The sequence below is a fragment of the Rattus norvegicus genome, chromosome 4 (assembly GCF_021556685.1).
Source record: "Rattus norvegicus strain SHRSP/BbbUtx chromosome 4, alternate assembly SHRSP_T2T, whole genome shotgun sequence".
Lineage (NCBI taxonomy): Eukaryota > Metazoa > Chordata > Mammalia > Rodentia > Muridae > Rattus > Rattus norvegicus.
In genome coordinates this window covers 33,763,949-33,777,500 of record NC_141537.1, presented here as the reverse complement: position 1 = coordinate 33,777,500, position 13,552 = coordinate 33,763,949, and the positions used below count along the sequence as shown (strand labels likewise).

At 41.9% G+C, this 13,552-nt stretch overlaps 1 long non-coding RNA gene across 1 annotated transcript in view; it reads right to left on the bottom strand.

The window, feature by feature from the left end:
• LOC147994737 (uncharacterized) overlaps positions 1-8,756 on the bottom strand; it is a 37,892-nt gene extending 29,136 nt beyond the window's left edge. Inside the window, exon 1 of the long non-coding RNA XR_015686365.1 lies at positions 8,582-8,756. This is a non-coding gene — a long non-coding RNA (uncharacterized LOC147994737). The remainder of the gene's footprint in view (positions 1-8,581) is intronic.
• Positions 8,757-13,552: the final 4,796 nt, after the last annotated feature.

The window sequence follows — 13,552 nt, the reverse complement described above, 5'->3', positions numbered from 1 at the left end:
TAGTCTGTCTTAACTCTGCTAAAACTTTTACATTTCATACAACCCAATTTGTCAATTCTTAGAATTGTTTCCCGAGCTTCTGAAAAATCTTTGCATAAAGTCTTCAGCTCTTTCTATATCCTGAAGTGTTTTTCTTCAAGTAGTTTCAGACAATCAGGTCTCTCATTAAAGCTGTTAATCCATTTTGAATTGATTTTGGTACAAGGTAAGAGATAAAGGTCTAGTTTCATTCTGCTACTTGTGTTAGTTATGTGGGTTTCCCAGCATCATCAGTTCAAGAGGCTATCTTTTCACCCATCTGAGTCTTTGGACAAAATTTGGGTGCTGATACCTACCTGAGATTTTTTTCTGTCTTTTATTCCATTTGTTCATATGTTACTTTTATTCATTTTTTAACTATGCTGTTTACATTACTGGGTTTCCAGTATAATTTAAAGTCAGGTACTGTCATGTTATATGCTGATACCAGAGGCCACGTTGATGTCTATGATCTGTGCTTCTTCTATAGGCCATGTTGATATCTGTGGTCTATGCTGCTCCTGTAGGCCACGCCAATGTCCATGATCTCTGTGCCACTGCCAGAGACCAGGTTGATATCTGTAGTTGTGATGGTTTGTATATGATTGGCACAGGGAGTGGCACTATTTGGAGGTGCAATCTTGTTGGAGTAAGGTACGTCACTCTGGGCATGGGCCTTCAAACTCTTGTTCTAGCTGCCTGGATGCTACCATGTTCCCGCCTTGATGATAATGGACTGAACCTCTGAACCTGTAAGCCAGCCCCAATTAAATGTTGTCTTTTATAAGACTTGCCTTGGTCATGGTGTCTGTTCACAGCAGTAAAACCCTAACTAAGACAGTGGTCCTCATTAACCATATTGATGTCCATGATCAATGTGCTGCTGGAGACTCAGTTGATATCGGTGATCTGAGCTGCCATCAGAGGCCACGTTGATGTCCACAATCCATGTTGCCCCTGAAGACCAGTGGACGTCTATGTTCTGTGCTGATGCCAACTACTATGGAAAGGAAAGCTTCTTTTCAATTATATTGATAATTGCATACTCATAACTAAGAATGAGAGATGTTAAAGTCTCCTGTGACACCCCCCCAAAAAAATTCCAGACAGGAAGCTATCGAAGTTCTTAAAAATTGTGATAAACATTCTAAAGTGTAGCTCTTCCCAGTTGTCAGTTTCTGATGAAGGAGAGTGGGGAGGATTCAATTTTCTTTAAGTGCATAACTACTGAGAGTTTGACCATGCTGAATATATAGACAACACAAATTAGGTTTGGTGGGATTTTTGTTGTTGTTGTTCTTTTTGGGGGGGGGAGTGGGGAGCAATGTCAAAGGATAGGAGGGTGAGCCTGGGAGGAATAAGAAGTGAGTATGACTGGGGTGTATTGCATGATATTCCTAAATAATTAAAAATATTATATTGAGGAGGTGATAGTCAGGTCTTGTCATATCCCTGAAATGGGTCTTTCTGCTTAGGATTGCTTTGACTATTGGGTCCCTTTTTTATTTCTATGTATGTTAATATAGTTTTCTTTTAATTTTCTGTCTTGAATAAGCATGGTTAGGTTTGACTGTTAGCTTGACATGATTTGCTATCTTAGGGAAGCACATCTCTGGGTATGTCTGTGAGTGGGGAGACCCACAGTGATAGTAGGTAACATTCCTAGGAATAGGAACACAGGGTGTGCACGCTGCTGCACCCAGCTATTTATGTGAGTGCTGGGATCTGAAGGCAGACACTCTTTGTAAGCAAGGACCCAATGAAACCATTGAACTAGACTGTGGGTAGAAAGAAAGGTTTATGGGACTACCAAAGCCACCTGTCAGGGCAAGGAGAGAAGCAAACTGTCAGAAAAGCAAACAGATCTTATAGGAGAGTAGGGTAGGGTCTTTGAGCTAATACTGTTCAGATTGACTTGCAAATAGATACTCTTGCATCTTTAATTAATTGGTTAATCTTTAATTAATTAGTTAATCTTTGGGGGAGATTAAGGAAGGTATTGGTTTCTGGGTAAATGGAAAAACTACCTTTTGAGATTTCTGAAGAATGCTGAATTTAAGACTTCTACGACCCGACCCATTAAAAATCCTTCTGTTTACTTGGTTGGAGTCCTTCTGTTTAGGACCTTGTTACCAGCACAGCCATGGGGGTTGGGAGTTGGGGTACTTTGGACTTAACATTCCAGACTTTTGTTGATAATATTAAAGAGCAACAGGAGGCCTCTAGCTACTTCATGCTGATTGGGTGTTTGAAGAAGAGGGTAGCCTAGAATGTTTATCCAGAGTAGGAGGTCTGAGAAAATCCACTCAGAAACATCTGCTTTATTTGACATTGGGTTATCTCAGTAAGTTTCTCCTGACTGAAACTGAAGAGACAAGGAACAGTCATTATTATGAGAAGAATAGAGAGAGATCAGTGTGTTAAGAGGGTGTAAAAGCCAAGGCCACCAGAAAGGACCACAGTGAGAAACCTACCTTGGAAGACTGTAGTTTGTAAGGTAGTTTACATTTCTAATTCTCTCTTCTACTTGGACAGACTGGTTCAGATAGTTGCAAAATTGAGGAAGAGGCATGTGCTGCCCTTTTGCTGTTAGCAAGTCCAGGGCTTTCCAGTTTTGTATGACCCCTGGCACAGAGAAGATAAGTAGGCTTTGGAATAGTTTCAGGGCCAAGGTTAATTCCTGGATGGTATCTGCCATTTCCATGTACGTTTACTGAGATAGGATGGATTATAAACAGAAGATACAATCCAGAAGCTTAGTGGATATTTATCTTGAGCATGCATTTGAAACTTCCAGAACTACTGTATGGTTCTGGTAGTTAAGAAGGAGGAAAGGAGGACCAAGGTCAGAGGAAAGACAGAGCCCATCCTCAGATATAGGTGGTAGATGAGAAAGTTTGAGTTTCAGCCTCCCTTTGACTGACAGGAGTATTTACCATCAAACAAGGGATCTAGAACCCTTTTGAGCTATGGCAGATGGATCCATATCATGGCTCCTTGAAGCTTAGCTGCCATTGCTGTGATGACCAACTCTGTAATTGTCAAGTATAGGCTGAGGGACTGTGGATGAGTGGATTTCAAATAATAAACCTGATGGTTTATTTTATTCAATGGTCAAATGGTTTGGATGATATACTAAAGGGGAAAATATGACCAGCATGTTCCCAGAGATGGTGTCTTAAGTGAGAGAATATATGTAGTCATGGATGGGGCTGGTTCCAAAGAACATAAACTTGCCAAAAGCAAAGGATGGCTGTGCAGTAACTCAAATGGGCTGAGGAAGGAGGCTTGGGGAATATCCCAAAAGGGTTAGAGGTGGGACTTAAGACTAAGGAGGGTGAACTTTGGAAGACACCTTTTATAGGGTTGTAGGCCAGCGTCTGCTCTGCCACAGAGTTTGGCTCTGCGTATCCCACACTGCTGCAGGGCCTGGGTCTGGGATGTAAGGAAGACCAGAGGCATCATTCTGGGAGTGGGAAAAGCAGAGTCTTGGGTGGGAAAGCCAGAGCTGGTTCAGGGGTCCCCAGTCCTGCGACAAGGCCAGAGTCTTGGGGTTCTCAGACTCTTGGACATCCATGCACTGCTGGGCGTCAAAGAAGAGTAGAAGATTGAGTGGCAGGCCTACGGGATGGGGACAACATCTAGTCCAGATCAGGGGGAAGAAAGGAGCTTTGGTTTTTCCCATTGGGGATCATTGTCTTTGGCTTGACAGAGGCAGGCTTGGTGGTGGTTGTGGCTAGGATCACAGAGAGGTCTTCTATGGGAGACTAAGCTGTGGTTCTGTAGGCAAAGGCCTTCTTCATGGTTCCCCACAGCAGGTCTTGGTGAAAAGAGAGAGTCTACAGTTCTAAACAGTTTGTTGTCAAGGTGGAAAATGGATGTGTAAAACTATACCCCACTTCTCAGGGTGGACCTGAGATTAAGAACCTTTTGCAGGGAGGAATGTCTGGGAAGGGAAGCCTATTAGCTAAGCCCTCCAGACCTCTAGGTACCTCATTAGCATAGAAAACCTTGTCTTGAGCCTACATGACCATTGGACATGTTTCTTCTATGTAAGAATCGTGGCATGTGTTCCAAGTCAGGAAGCTGGGAGTCGCTATGTCTCAGGTGTGTGCTCACCGAGTCTCTGGGTCTCGACATGTTCTACCTTACCAAACTTTCTGGCCTGGTTTTACATCCCACAACTTTTGACAGTTTTAGTGAACACATTAATCCTTTCTACCTTTCCTAAGGACATGGGATGGTAGGAAATGTGGAGATGCTATTTTGCTCCTACAGACCTTGCAACAAATTGGGTGGCATTAGAAATGAATGGTGGACCATTATCTGATTGTACGTATCTAGGAAGTCTAAAACTGCAAAATATCATCCATGAGGTGGGGACAGATTATTTCTGCTTCAGGCTCAGCCATAGGAGAGAAAACTTCTAGCCATCCCAAGAAAGTGGGTACCATAGTAAGAAGAGATTTATGGTTTTTGCTTAGAGGCATGTGTGTAAAATCTATCTGCCAGAAGGTTGAAGGGTTAGAGAATGAGGGAGTCATGAGGTCCCCTATTGTGGTGTTTTGGTACAGGTGGAGTGGTAGCCTAAACTAGGACAGATAGGCTATTGTGAAGAAAAGAAGTTAGAGGAAGCAGAAGAAAGGTTGAGACCCAATATGAAACAACTTGTGACTAGCTGTCAGGAAGGTCATCACTTGAGTGTTAGGGAAACAGTATCTGTCCTATAAGATCCAACATGCAGGACCCATAGTGACTGGCTTCCATATCCTGGAGAGTCTATTATTGAGAGCCAGAGTAGATATAATTTAAGTTTAGAGGAGCCAAGAGGAAGGCAAGTAGGACGTTTGCTGGCCTCTTCACTTGTCTTGTCAGTGAAAGCATTTTTTTGAAACTATATTGTTACTATAGGCCTGGTGATCTCAAAAGTAATAACTGTCACCTTCTTGTCAAGATAAGAGGCTTCTAGTGGCTTTAGGATTGAGCTTAGAGGCCCTTTTTGGAGGGCTGATGCTGGTGCCCACAGACAAGTGTTAGTTATGAGATTTCTGAAAGAAAAACTAGTTTCACAATTTTGAGCCAAATTTGAAGCAAGCTTTAATTAAGTACTGGCCAGAAAAATGGCCTCTGGTCAGGTCCTCAACTGTTTTCCCAGTGAGTGGCAATAATACATGTGCTAGAGTGGCATTTTAAGAACAAAACTGTTTGACTACTGTATTTCCAATGTGGGTTTGTTATTTTCCAAGAACTATACCTCCCATAATTCCAGGAAGTTATCTGATTTTTGGGCAGGTAGGGCTCACAGGTTAACTCTTGCTCTTACACAAGATTGCCATTCCTTGACTGTGGTTATCAAAGCTATTTGGAAAGATAGGTGACAAAGGCAAAGGTAGGTCTTCTCATTTGTCCCCAAACTCCAAGGGTCATTCCCCATTTCTCTATAGAATACAGGATAAGGTTTGGTTGAGTTCTTGAAAGAGTCAGAGCAGAGGCCCATAAGAGTATATCTCAGAAGCGAGAGAAAGCAGGCAAGACAGGGTTAGTAGAATATAGAGTCTCAGTTAGAGGGTCCCTATCTGCCTCATAGAGGGGAAGAGCAAGAAGAGCAAAGTTGGGAAATGCAAGTTCTAAGGTACCCAGCAAGGTCAAGGAAGGAGAGAATTTCTTCTTTGGTGTATGGAGGTCTGAGGGATTTCAGGGCACCAAGTTTGTGTTAGGGGATAAGAGAAAGCTTAGATACTTGACTTAAAGTGGAACTTCAGAAGAAGAGACTCTGCACCCTTCCTTTCCTAGAAATTCTAGAAGTTGAGCAGTATATTGTTGTGATATCGAGAGTAAGGTACTGCGCAGTAGAAGATCATCTACATATCAAACTAAGCATCTGGGAGAAAAGTCAAGAAAGGAGTTCTGTGGCCAGAGCCTGACTGAAGTGATAGGAACTATCTCAGAACCTCTGGGGAAGGACAGTCTGAGTAAACTGAGGTACTGTCCTGGTGTCACGGTCCTCCCAGGTAAATGCAGAGAGACCTTGTGAATCTGGGTATGAAGGAAAGGTAAAGAACATGTTCTTAAGGTCTAGATCAGTAAACTGATATGGAGAAGAAGGAATCTGAAAAAATAGAGTTACAAGGGTTAGCCATCACAGTATGTGTAGGAAGGACTACGTTGATAACAATCCCAAGGTCCTGAATCAGACAGGTAGAACCACCAGGCTCTAGGACAGACATGATAAGGATGTTATTGGGTAAGTGAATGGGCTTCAGAATACCTTATTAAGAAGGTGTTGTGGAGTTTGGATAGATTTAAGACTATCTTAGTTAGGGTTTTACTGCTGTGAACATATACCATGACCAAGGCAACTCTTAAAAGGACAACATTTAATTGGAGCTGGCTTACAGGTTCAGAGGTTCAGTTCAGTATCAACAAGCATGGGAGCATGGCAGTGTCCAGGCAGGCATGGTGCAGGCAGAGCTGAGAGTTTCTACATGTTTATCAGAAGGCTGCTAGAAGAATACTGTCTCCCAGGCAGCTAGGACAAGGGTAGTAAAGCCCACACCCTCAAGGCCACACCTACTCCAATAAGACCACACCTCACAACAGTATCACTCCTTGGGCCAAGCATACTTAAACCATTTCAAACACATGAGTCTATGGGGGCCATGTCTAACCATAGCATAATTTTGAAAGTACATTTAGTCCAACTTCCAAAGTACCCATAGTCTATAGCAGTATCAACAATGTCAAAAGTCTAAAGTTCAAAGTCTCTTCTGAGATCCATCCAATCACTTAGTTGTAATCCCTGGATCAAGATTAGAAACCAGTGGGGCAAATTCCAAACTCTGCATCTCCATGTCTGATGTCGAAGCAGTTTTCAGGTCTCCAACTCCTTTTTCATCTTTGTTGACAGCAACAAACTTCTTTTCTTGGGCTGTTGCCACTCCCTGTTAGCAGTATTCCTCATGAGATATCCTATAGCCTTGGAGTCTCCAAGGCAACTACAGTGTTATAGCTTCTTGTTTAAATATCTGGGATTCATACATAACCTTCTGGGCTCCTCCAAATGGCTGGCATCACTTCTCTAGCTCTGCCCTCTGTAGCACTCTAAACTCAGTTTGATCCATTCCTCTGCTGCTGTTGTTCTTGGTGATCATCCCATGATACTGGCATCTGCAATACGCTGGGGTCTTCCACTGGAACTAGGCTTCACCAATAAATAGTCTCTCCATAGGCTCTCTTCACGGTGTCAAGCCTCAAATCCTTTGCATGACCCCTTCAGTCCTGGACTGTTAACTCAGTCTGCACCTTCACCAATGGACTTCCATGGCCTCTCGCAGTACCAAGCTTCAGCTGTTCTTTATGTCCTCTTTATGCCTTTAAAACCAGTAGTCCCTGGATGACTTGTACATTACCAAGGACAGCTGCAGCGCAAGGTACAACTTTGGCTATCTCTGGAACACAGCTTCTTTGTGTTTTCTGAAAACATTTTCCAGAAGATTTCACCTCAGAGATGTTGGTCTCATCTTAATCACAGCTAATTTCTTAGCTCCACCTGACCAGCCTCAATTGTCCCAGTAGTTCCTTCTATTTTTCACTCTAAAGCCAAAGCTACATGGCCAAAGCTGCCATGTTCTGCAGCTTGCTGGGGCTGGAAAATGCCCCTCCTTATTCTATGACCAGCTTTGTTTACTGACTCCCTCTCTGCCTAAGCTTGGCTTTCCTGGATCTTGCCCTGTAGATTGACCTTGATCTCAGAGATCTGCATGTCTCTGTCTCCTGCAATGCTGGGTTTAAATATGTATACCACCATGCCTGGCTTTAAGCTTTCTTCACCTACAGCCTGCTTTGTCCCAGGCTATCCTTTACCTCAGAGATCTGTTTGATGATGTCTCCTGGGATTAAAGGTGTGTACCATCAGGCCTAGATCTAAATTTAACTGGGTAGGTTCTTGCCCCCAAATCCCTTAATCGGTTATCTTGTAGAGCATAGAATTCAGCTCTATTTCATGTCCTGGTAGCCCTTTAATACTCGAACCATGTATGTTATACTTTTCCTTTCTAAACTTGCTATGCTTGTTTAAAGTGCTCTTAAAGAGACTTAATCAGAGAACAAAGTCTATGATGGGGCGTTCTGAGACTTCCTTTGTCAATGCAATTAATCTGAGTCTCTTTACCTTAGGCTCAGCCAGACTCTTCAGACAAGGGCAAAAAGTAACCACATTCTTCACGAAAATACCACAAAAATAGTCTCTAGGCTACATACTGAAATTCTTTCCCACTGAAATTTCTTGGGCCAGGTCAGCAAAGTTCAAATCACTCTGAGCAACAAAGTTTTCCATATTCCTAGTAGGATAACCCATTAAGCCCAACTTAAAGCATTCTACTCCTTTCCAAAGCCCCCAAATCCATATTCCTCCAAATAAAACCATGGTCAGGCCTATCACAGCAATACCCCTGGTACCAACTTCTGTCTTAGTTAGGGTTTTATTGCTGTGAACAGACACCATGAACAAGGCAACTTAAGAGTCCTTATAAGTAAGGACAACATTTAATTGGGGCTGGCTTACAAGTTCAGAGGTTCAGTCCATTATTATCAAGGTGGGAGCATGGCAGCATCCAGGAAGGCATGGCACAGGAGGTGCTGGGAGTTCTACATCTTCATCTAAATGCTGCTAGCAGAATATTGTTTACCAGACAGCTAGGACAAGAGTATTAAAGCCCATACCCTCAAGACCACACCTACTCCAAGGAGGCCACACCTCCCAACAGTGCCACTCTCTGGGCCAAGCATCCATCACAAAGGCCCTTTCTATGATTTAAATAGATAGGCCATTGAGAGCAGCATAGGTAAGGTCTTGGGGGTAGGATCTTAATGGAGAATAATAAGAAGCCACCAAAGCAGAAGAGGTATTCCATAATTTAGAGTCAATGAGAAAGTCTGGAAGAGGTTAGGGTAAAGCAGTATTGTCAGCTAACAGATAAAGAATCGCTTCTGAGAATGGAAGTGAGAAAAATCTGGAGAGAGAAAAATTTGGAAGGAGTTGAATGAAAAGAACCAGAATAGTAATTTATCTATGATATCCCTACCTGTGGTGGTTTGAATAGGAATGGCCCTCATATATTCATGTGTTTGAATGCTTGACCCATAGAGTAGCACCATTGGGAGATGTAGCCTTGTGAGGAAGTGTGCCACTCTAGGAAATGGGATTTTTTACCTCTTCTATGCTCAACCTATACCCAGTGTATCTCAAAGTCTCCTGCTGCTGCCTGTGGATCAAGATGTAGAACTCTCAGCTCCGCCTTCTGCACCATGTCTGCCTATACACTGCCATGCTTCTTTCCATGATGATAATGCACTAAACCCCTAACCCTGTAAGCTAGCCCCCAATTAAATGTTTTCCTTTATAAGAGTTGCCATGAGTACCATGTTTCTTCCCAACACTTAAACCCTAACAACAATGCACAAGATTGAGGTTGAAAAACTAGGTGTAATGAGGAAGGTATGTGTTCCTCTCTGTAGACTGATAAAGTGGTCCCAGAGGGAGCAGAGGAGAGGATTTGTAGTCCTAGGCTGGTGGGTACTGCCATTAGAGCCCATCACAAAGATCTAAGAAGGGTAGTTTTGCTGGAGTAATCAGGAAATATGGATTAAGTAGATCCCACATTTATTAAAAATGACAGGAACTTACCCACTACTGAGGAATCATCTCTTATTGCTAAGGTGTTCCGTGGCTGTTGGGAACTGAGGTCCCAGGCTAGCATTAGTTGCCTATATTAGCTTAAGCTGTCAGGTCAGGGTATCAGTCTTCAGCTACCAGGCCAAGGTCTGAAAGGTCCTTGGCAAGGCAGGGGGAAGATGTAGACCCACTGCCAATATCCCAATGTCTGCCTGTCATAGTCAATTATACTTCTTTGCCTAGTGACCTAGTGTTGCTGCACTTAAGACAAGCTCAATCTTCCATGGAGATGGCCTCAAGACTTCCGCCAGAAGCTGATATTTCTGTCTATCATGGGGCGCTAACTGGGAATGGTGTGGGCTTTTGAAACCTCAAAGCTCACCTTCAGTGACACATCTCCTCCAACAAAGCTGTGCTTCCTATTCCTTGCAAAACAGTTCCATCAATTGAGGACCAAGCATCCAAATATGTGGGACTTTTTCATGAACCATCACAACATGGACAGTAGTCTGTAGATCTCGTTCTTCTTTCTTTTCTCTATTCAGTTGTACCATTTGGGTAATGCTGCATTAATAGAAAGAGCTAGTGGTGTTCTTTCTCATTGTGTTTTATAAAACAATTTTTATGACAGATTGAACTAACCTCCCCCACAGGCTAACATGTTTTCATATGTGGCGCCCAGTTGGTGGAACTGCTTGAGAAGGATTAGGAGGTGTGGCCTTTTTGGAGGAGGTACGCTACTGAAAACCTCATTTAAAATGTTTTCTATTATAAATTGTCTTGGATATGGTGGGGTTTTTGTTTGTTTGCTTTTGTTTTATGACAATTGAAATGTAATTAAATCAGGTGCTAGTTATTTTTTTTAATGTTTTGCAGAATTTGGAAGAATATCCATCTGGCCCAGGGCTTTTCTTTGTAACAAGGCTCTTTATTATGGATTCAATCTTGCTGATCACTGTAGATCCATTTAAGTTTATATTCTCTGTATCTTATTTTAGTAAGTCATATGTATCTAAGAATTTATTCATGACCTCTCAATTTTCCAACTTTTTTCACCATTAATTTTCAACATTTCTCTGAGGGCCTGATGGATTTCATTGGTATTTGGTGTAAATTCCCCCCCACCTTCTTTCCAATTTCACTGTTTTAGTTCATTTCTCTCTTTCTTTTGGTTAGCTGAGCTAATGCTTTGTTAATCATGTTTGTTTTTCAAAGAACTTTTTTGTTTGCTACTGTGCCACTCTTGTATTCTCCAGTACATGAAGTCGTTTGTCCACAATCTATATTTCTTTGTATTGTAGAATAATAAATGATGAAGGACAATTTGAGTTCTTTCTCCTTTTATCTCTGAGCCTTTTTATTTCTCCTCTTGACCTAAGACTTCAAGCATAAGTCAAAGTGGAAAGAATGGATACCTTTCTCCATTTCCTGGTACACAGAGGTGCTTTGAGTGTTCGTCCACTCCCTATGATGTTGACTATGGTTCCTTTTATTCCTAGTGTCTTTAGTGCTTTCATCACGGCCAATTAACTTCATTAAGTTTGCAGTGAAATTTCTTATTTCACTCTATCTAATGCATCAATATATTTATTTGAGATATTCCTCATTTTGTCATGCAGTCACTCATAGAACTGTCTTTGCTTTATCTCAGATGTTCAGAGACATTTTCCTTTTAATTTGATTCTAGGATTTTTTTATTCTTTCACAAATCTATTCAATTCTTCTTTCCAACAGGTCTGCCTCCTTCTTCGTGTGTGTGTGTGTGTGTGTGTGTGTGTGTGTGTGTGTGTGTTGGTGGTGTTGGTGTTGGTGGTGTTTGTGTGTGTGTACATACCTATGGAATGAATGAGTGTGTGTGTGTTCACACTTTGGTTCAATTTTTTGTTTCTTCTTTCAAGCAATGCCTGTGGAGGTTCCAACAAATCCTTTTTTTACTTTCACTTGTGTGCGTTGTTGTCTTTGCTGCTGCTGCTGCTGCTGCCGCTGCTGTTTATAGAGGTGTGAGCCACTATGTTTAACTAGGATTCCTTTCATGAGTATAGGTGTGTGTTTACATGAGGAAGGGGAAAGTTCAGCAGCGTTAACTGTAAAAATCTTCAGGGAGGGGTAAGGTAACATGAGCTTCTCCAGAGCCCATGTCTTTGATAGGTTGAGTCTTGTACAGGTCGAACACAGGTCGTCCCATCTGCTATTTATCCATGGGTGCAATAGCCATGCCCAGAAGACAGTGTTTTATTGCGTTCATCGACACCTCCCAGCCCTTCTTCCACGGCGTTCCCTGAGCGTTGGAAAGAAAGATATAGTCTCATTCGGAGCTAAATACCAGTCATTTATTCTCCAAAAACTTGTTCTCTGACCTCTATAGCATAGCAGCTACTCAAAATATTAGACACAGAGATGGGTATGTATCTTGGTCATAGAAGAATATGAGTTCACACTTGAGGCCTTGGATTCAATTCCTGGTACCAAAGAATTTTAAAAAGCAAAATTTCTATATGATCTAGCAATTGTCTTTTCCCTACTCCCCCCAAAAGGAAACACGGTACTCATCTCATGTTCATGGCATTACTCATAATGGTTAAAATATGAAAAACAGTCATACATTGAAAGAGGGAGAAATACATGTGCCACAAATGGGTAAACTCTCAGGGTACTCTGCTGAAAGAAATAAAGCAATCTCAGGAAGACAATGCATCTTTTTCCTTATGTGAAGGACATAGAATATTCACAATTTCTGACAGAGGAAACCGAATGAAAGTTTGTAGATGCAGGAGGAATACGGAGTGATTGTTTAAAGTCTATAGAAGATTAATTTTATAGGATGGAAAGATAGGTAATACCACTATAATATGTACTTGGTTAAATTTTTTTAGCAGTTTAACATGTTTAATTTTGAAAACCTACAAGTTTTAGGTTAAACATTAATTTTCCTTAAGAATTTTGGTCTCAATTCTTATTATGTCAGTTCTATTCTCAGGTAGCCATTGCCCTATGCTTCCAAGATGGCTGCCGAGACCGAACTTGGGGACTCTGGGCTTTCTCCAAGTTGTTCCATAATCTTGACTCTTTCTTTTTTCTGATCAACAGATAATAGGTTTATACACTGATTTGTTCAGTGTGGTATTTCATCACACATGCAGTGTGTACTAGCAAAAATCCAGGCAATTAATTTCCTTCTTTGTGTTTGGAATCTCTGAACCCCCCCCCCCACTTCTTCACAATATCTGTAACAAGAGCTACATTTCTACCTGGTACCCGGTACCTAGTTCCCTTCTAAGCATCTAGGAATCACTGATCTGCATCCAAATCAACTTGCTTTAGTGTCCACAGAAGTGAAAGTATGCAGTATTTGCCTCTGGGTTGTTGATTTATCTTACTAGCATCCTACAACTCTATCCATCTTGTAGCAAAGGACAGTTTTATTATTTGGTACAGTGGAATGATATCTAATTATGTATATATGCCATAGCTTCTCAACATTTGGTGATGGATACTGTTTTTGTCAGGGTTTTTATTCCTGCTCAAACATCGTGGCCAAGAAGCAAGTTGGGGAGGAAAGGGTTTATTCAGCTTACACTTCCACATTGCTGTTTTATCACCAAAGGAAGTCAGGACTGGAACTCAGGCAGGTCAGGAAGCAGGAGCTGATGCAGAGGCCACGGAGGGATGTTACTTACTGGATTGCTCCCCTGGCTTGCTCAGCTTGCTTTCTTCTAGAACCCAAGACCACCAGCCCAGGGATAGCACCAGCCACAATGGGCTGGGTCCTGCCCCCTTGATCACTAATTGAGAAAATGCCTTACAGCTAGAACTCATGAAGTTATTTCCACAACTGAGGCTCCTTTTTCTGTGATAACTCCA